The sequence below is a fragment of the Sparus aurata genome, chromosome 9 (assembly GCF_900880675.1).
Source record: "Sparus aurata chromosome 9, fSpaAur1.1, whole genome shotgun sequence".
NCBI classification, from domain to species: Eukaryota; Metazoa; Chordata; class Actinopteri; order Spariformes; family Sparidae; genus Sparus; species Sparus aurata.
In genome coordinates, this window is record NC_044195.1 from 6,119,231 (window position 1) to 6,125,873 (window position 6,643).

A 6,643-nucleotide genomic window follows, 5' to 3' on the forward strand; every position below is an offset into this window, starting at 1 on the left:
TGTTGGACTTGATGTAACAGTCTTACACTACTTGTTCTCTCTTCATTTGATTTATGACTACATTTAAAAGCAGTTGATAATTACTTAAAGCTCTTTTTGACCCAGACCTATAACAATCTATCTGTTTCTACAATAGTATACATATACTGCATATATAATACATACACATAATACTGTATTATATGATACATAATAACATATAAAGCAACTACATATACACAATATTTCCTCCATTTCTCTAAAGTAAAGGCCTGGACTACCTGCCAAGACAGGTATTATTGGTTAAGACTATTTTGAAACTTTTATCTTTAAGGTTTTTTTCTAATTGAGGACAGTGGGAGGCAACAACACATCCCGAGTGTGTCTGGCTGCCCGGAAATACAAATGAGTGTAGACGAAGCACTAACACCTCAAAAACAGCTTTTTGTAGAGTTGTTGCTACCACACCCTATTCATGTTTGCTAGAAGTAGCACCCTGACGTATTGTTTGCTTGTGTTGTTGCTTTGTTTGTTTACTATGTATAAGGAACATTTCCCACTGATGAACCACTGCAGTTACTGGCTTAAAAGCCTGCTGTTGTTTCTGACACTAAACGTGCATTGAGCTTTGGCTCTTGTGTCTGTCTCATATATTAAGTTATTAATTACAGCAATCATGTTAAACACAGCTTTATGTATCCTGTAGTTACCAATTAATTGAACTCTACTGTGAAAAAATAAGAATTTTGAAAAAACTATCAAATAAGTCAGTGTGATGCTCAAAGGTTTAGGTGTATTTAGCATCTAACTGCACACATTGAATCATATTGAGCTGGATAATATAGTTTAAAAAGTTTGACTGTAAAACAATCTTATCTATACATATATCTCTACATCTATCTCTACATATATCTAAACATCAATTCATACATAAATCTAAACATCAACCTATATCTATACATCAATATGTACATATATCTGTACATCGCTCTTGACATCAATCTAGACATATTTCTTAATCAATCTAAACATATATCTCTAAATCTATCGATGTATCTATCTATACATATATCTTAAAATCTATCTATACATCTATCTGTACATCAATCTATATATTTATCTAAACATCAATCTATATATTTATCTAAACATCTATCTGTACATCAATCTATATATTTATCTAAACATCTATCTGTACATCTATCTACACATCCATTGATCCATCTTCATGACATCACAGAAGTCCACCGTGAGGAGAGGAGGGCAGCTGATTCTCTGAGCTGGGTGGACTTGGTGGAGGATCAAGCTGCTCCATCACCAGGTGATGCTCCACATCCTCTGATTGGCTGGACTCTGTGAGTCCTGCAGAGGAGGACAGAGATGTGACTGCTGTTTCAAGAACATGCAGCCAGGAGGCGGGCGGGGCTTACAATGTACTCCTGTGGCAGGTGATTCATGTCACTCACGTGCACGGTCACTGGAGTTTGTGTGTGCGGCAGCTGCACCACGGCTGTCCGCCGATGTGTGCTGTGACAGGACCAGGACTGTCTGCGGGGACGAGGTTCCTCTACAGCCCTCTGTGAGGTCAGGCCTCCATCACAGCTGCCCGTGAGGTGGAAGCCACCACTGACACTGCTACACCAACAAACAAAAACACAGATCAATCTTCCAAAACTGTGTTTGTTTATTTAGTTTGTAAGCATAGAATAAAATCAGTCAGTGAAGATCTTTCTCTTCTGATTAAAAATAGTGTCCTTTTAAAGATCTTGTACCAGGAACCATTGTACCTCAGTGTTATTGTTCACAGTGGGGAAGTTGTTTTGTGCCATTAAAGTTAAATCTAATAAAATGTACCATTGGTCATCTGTAATGGTCCTGAACTTTGTATTCATGTACATGTTACTGCTTGACCTAAATACCTTGAACTACATTTCCTTGTTTGAAAAACTGATGTAATTTAACAATCAAACGTTTTGTAGTTTTCGTGGCATTTCACATGACAGTCCTCACCTTTAGGAGCTTTTGCTCAACACAAAAACAAACACTTCTCTACTCTTCTCCAGTGATGTATGTGGTGACGTTAACATGTACGAGTTGTGTGTGAGCAGTGTGTACTTACATAGCTTTGGCTGACAGAGCAGTCGGGGTGTCTCTGGGAGTGGAGCTCTCTCTCAATTTCAGTTCAATTCAAAAGGCTTTATTGGCATGACATTTAACATGTGTTGCCAAAGCACAATCACAACAATAATAACAATAACAAACAACAATAATACTATTCAACAAAACAAAAGACATAAATCAATATATGTACATGTAATATAGGTAATATATATATATATATATATACGTATATAACATTGATTGAAAATAAAATGAAATAAAATGAAAATATGTTAATAGTTGGTACAATACAACTAGTGATAATATAGATAAGTAAAATTATAATAAATAAATATATTAAAAAAAGAAAAGAAAGAAAATAAAAAATCATAAAAATAAATAAATACATAGAATAAAATCAATCAATCAATAAATAAATGAATAAAAGGAGATGGTGGCGGTGGCGGTATAAATGTCTAATTGACTATATATCTATGCCCCACTGGTAGTCTCGTTTGTTGCCAAGCACACAAGCACACAGACACACTGACTACAGACACAAATATGCACGCAGGTTGTCATTAATGGTATCAATTACTGTAAACATTTTATTTCCAAGCACTGATCAAGTTGGTAACACTGACTGTCAGACTTACTCTCTGTCCCAGGACCTTCCAGCAGTGGCATGCTCTCAGCCGCCGCAGGCCGACACAGGATCAGGCTCACAGTCACAGTCCTTATTCGGTGAAGTGAAGCCTGAACTTCCTGAGGTCTTGTTAATGTAAGTCCTGCCAATGAACATGAAAACACACACACACACACACACACACACACACACAATTGTCCTGTTATTGTCATGAATCATGTATCCGTTATTAGTTTTGGTGAGCTGAAGTATTTTTTCGTCTGAGAAATAGGTGTCGTGACCAGAGGAAGACATCTCACCTGACTTTGCACCCCCCCACCTTCCAGCAGCACTGACGCCTCGTAGCAGCCAGACTGAAAGCTGAAAACACAACAAAAATGTTAGACCATCATTCCTGTTATTGTCATCACATTGTAATGCTGCAACGAGGGACTTTTCATTTCTGTTGTTTCTGAGGCTCCTGATGACCAAACCTCCTGAAGTAAAGATCTAGATCTAGCTTTCGTGTGGATTTGATGTGGAAGTGAGTGAAAAACAAAGGCAAAAGGTTCTGATACTATTTTTTATCATCTCACCTGACTGCACTCTCCTGATCTCCCAGCACCGTGCGCTGGGCTGTAGCAGGCCAAACCAGAATCACACCTGATGGTAGATATGTGGGAGATGGAGTGCAGTCCTCAACCGAGAACGTGCATGTGAAGGCTGAACATCCTGAGGTCTTGTCACTGTAAGACCTGTCACTGATCACGCACAATTATCCTGTTATTGTCATGACATCTTCAGGAATCATGTCTCTGCTATTATTTTTGGCGCTCTGAACCATTTGCTCATCTGAGAAATGAGTGTCGTGACTAGAGAAAGACATCTCACCTGACTTTGCTCCCCTGACCTTCCAGCAGCAGTGTGTTCTCAGCTGTCGCAGGCCGAACCAGGATCACACTTGCTGGTGGAATGTGAGAAGTAAGAGTGGAAGGTGGCACTGTCGCAGGACAAGCGGGGCGTCTTTCACTCATGACATCCACCTTTGGTCTCATCATCTTACGATGGCTCGTCTCAGACTTCTCTGCCCCATTGCTACAAAAAGACATATTCGCTGTTACACTGATGTCCCGGAAACACGACAGGACACAGATCAAATGACAAATCATCACCAACTAACAAAGCACCACCTACAGGACTCGAAAGCACACTTACTTTGGGTAGTCTTTGGTAATTAATGGATGAGTGAGGACTTCACGGGGAATCTCATCCTCACCCGTCTTCAGCATGGCCTTCAGGAGCTCCATGCTCTGCTCTCGCTCTGCAGACTCGACTTCATTATTTTCCTCGAGACGCATCTAGTTGAGGAAACAAGGGTCATTTCCACCATCGTTGAAGACAATCAGTTATAGTGACAAAGAAAATGACTTCACACTTGGAGCTTGTGGTCCTTGACACTGCTGAGGTGACATCTGAAATACTCAAAAGATGTCTGAAAGAAGGTTCAAAGTGTTTGTATCAATGATCCTCAGAATCACTCTGAATGATCGACTGTTAAATGTTGGGAAATGTTAACAAGAAATAAAAGATGATAAAAGATTAAAGGTCAGAGAAGGTTCACTGTGGTACCTTGAGCTCCCAGCTGCTGGACTCAGTCCAGTTAAAGTACTTCTTTGTCTGTAGACCAGTACTGAGAACAAGGTCTTCTGGCTGACCCAAGAGATCAATGATGCTCCGCAGCTAGAGATTAAACACAGCATTACATCAAAACATGTAAGAGGAAGTATTGTTCTCAGGAGGGCAAAGTAATGAATCGCCATATCTGAATGGCCAGTTCTCGTCGGTGGGTTCGGTTCCAGCACGAGGAATGAGATTGGCCAATCAGAGGCAAAGCAGGGCAGGTCATCCTATATCTAACATGTACATGCTCAAATATGGCCGTGGTTGGGCTGGTGTGTTCTGGGCACATCGGTGGTAGCGGGAGGGTCCATGATGTGCTTGTGCCATATGAGCTCTGCCTTCCTTGGCACAAAGACCCACCCACTCTGTGAAGTATTTGAGTGCTGCCAGGACAAGCCAATCAGAGGCAGCGTTGGCTAAGCATGTCATGACATGTTTATGCCTTTTTTCAAAGAAAAATAAAATAAAATTTATATTATATAGGTTTTTTTTTTAATAAAAAATATTATTATAAATATTTCATGTTATTGGCCAAAATTGTAGTTTGTAAATTGAGTAGTTGAAATACAAAATATGACCCAATTAGTTGACACTAATACTTGACACAACACAAAATACGAATTTAGTTTAACTACCAGCAAGTTACAGCAAACTGTAGTTAAGCTATGTAGTTCAACTACACTGCTGTTACACCAGGCATTGTACAGATACAAATGCACATACAATCTTGATTATTGTGTTGGACAGGTAGCTACCTAAGTTAGCATGCTTACAACCTCTTTCTGTCTGCTGTCCAAAGCTCCTGTGCTACTTGTAGTCCAGCTAGCTGCATGGCTAACTGAGCTAAAGGTAGACACAGTCATTGATGTATAAAAAGAAGGCAGTTAGCCTTTAAGGAATAATGCATAGTATTTAAAACATTAGGTGTATTTAGGTGGCTGGTCTCTATGAGTGAGTACAATTTGATGCAGATCTGGTGAGCTTAAATTTTTCTTATGCAAATGCATGTGGTTTAGAACTGAGACTACACAGCCCTAGAGTTTGATCCTGGATCAGGCTTGACTTAATTAAAGCGTTATGCACTCTACTGAGTGCCATTCCAGCTGAGAAACAAGTCCTGCATGTTGACATGTACTGATGAAGACATGATAGTGTAAAGTTTCTCCAAATGCACAGAACCTTTGTACCATCCATGAGTGAAAGACACCAGTCCGTCCAGAACGCTAATATCTTACATAGAATCATTAAGATTTTCACCTTGTTTTGATGATTAATTAACATGGTCTATCGTTAATTTACATTCCATCAAAGAAGAACTGAATTCAAGTAGGGCTGCAGGACTTAGTCAATTAAAGGGTAACACCGCCAATATTCAGCATCAAACTTTGTTTTCAGGTCCTAGGGAGGATTACGGCATCCTTGAAAAAAGTCTAATAAAGCCTTTTGTGGCTCCAGAGGAAGCCAGAGGCTATGACATCTGCCTCATGTGGTATCACTGTGGTTGAGTTGCATTGTGGTTAACGTAGGCACCAGGTTCTAAAAAAGGAATGAGATTGTGAAATAGAAAAGGCGATATCTATGGTTCTGCTGTATCGATTTTGATCATTTGTTTTTCAGCTGTCCATCATGAGTCCAACAGTACTATAGGAGTGCAATGCTTGACCAGTGGATCACTTCTTCAAAATCTGGCACCTACATTACCCACGATGCAACTTAGCCACTGAATGACATCATTGGCAATAAGTTAATTATTCAGAAGATTATTTAAATTTAAAAAACACAACTTATTTCCCTGGTTGCAATTTCCCAAAGGTAAGGATTTGCCTCTCTCCTCTCTATTGTAAACTGAATATCTCTGGGTTTTGCTGCTGACTGCTGATTGGACATAAGACTGTCACGCACACATTGCATTATATTTCCACGGTAATTATTGAAAAGTTTAAATGATCTAGTCACAGACCTAATCACAAGCACAAGATAAAGAGAGACTGACAATGCATCAGATTTCTTAATATAGTCATCTTTCACACCTTCTCTGTACTGGTAGGCCAACTGTATGCCATATTACTTTTATTCTATTTTATGTAATTATTTTTTAGACTATTTACCTGTCTATTGGTTTGGATGTTTCCTTACTGCCTTACTGTCTTGTGGAGACACTTTCAATTGTTGTTGCTGTTACTTTCAGTGTCCATGTGATCTTTTCCTTATTAGGTAAAATGGGCGGACCTGGATGTGACGTACGCGGGTCAAAGGTAA

General features: G+C 39.4%; 1 long non-coding RNA gene across 1 annotated transcript; it reads right to left on the reverse strand.

The window, feature by feature from the left end:
• Positions 1 to 4,151: 4,151 nt before the first annotated feature.
• LOC115587589 (uncharacterized) lies at positions 4,152 to 6,579 on the reverse strand. The gene is made up of 3 exons (XR_003985084.1): positions 6,493 to 6,579; positions 4,334 to 4,444; positions 4,152 to 4,196 (listed from the first exon to the last, which is right to left on the reverse strand). It is a non-coding gene; the product is annotated as an uncharacterized LOC115587589 (long non-coding RNA).
• Between the last annotated feature and the right edge of the window lie 64 nt (positions 6,580 to 6,643).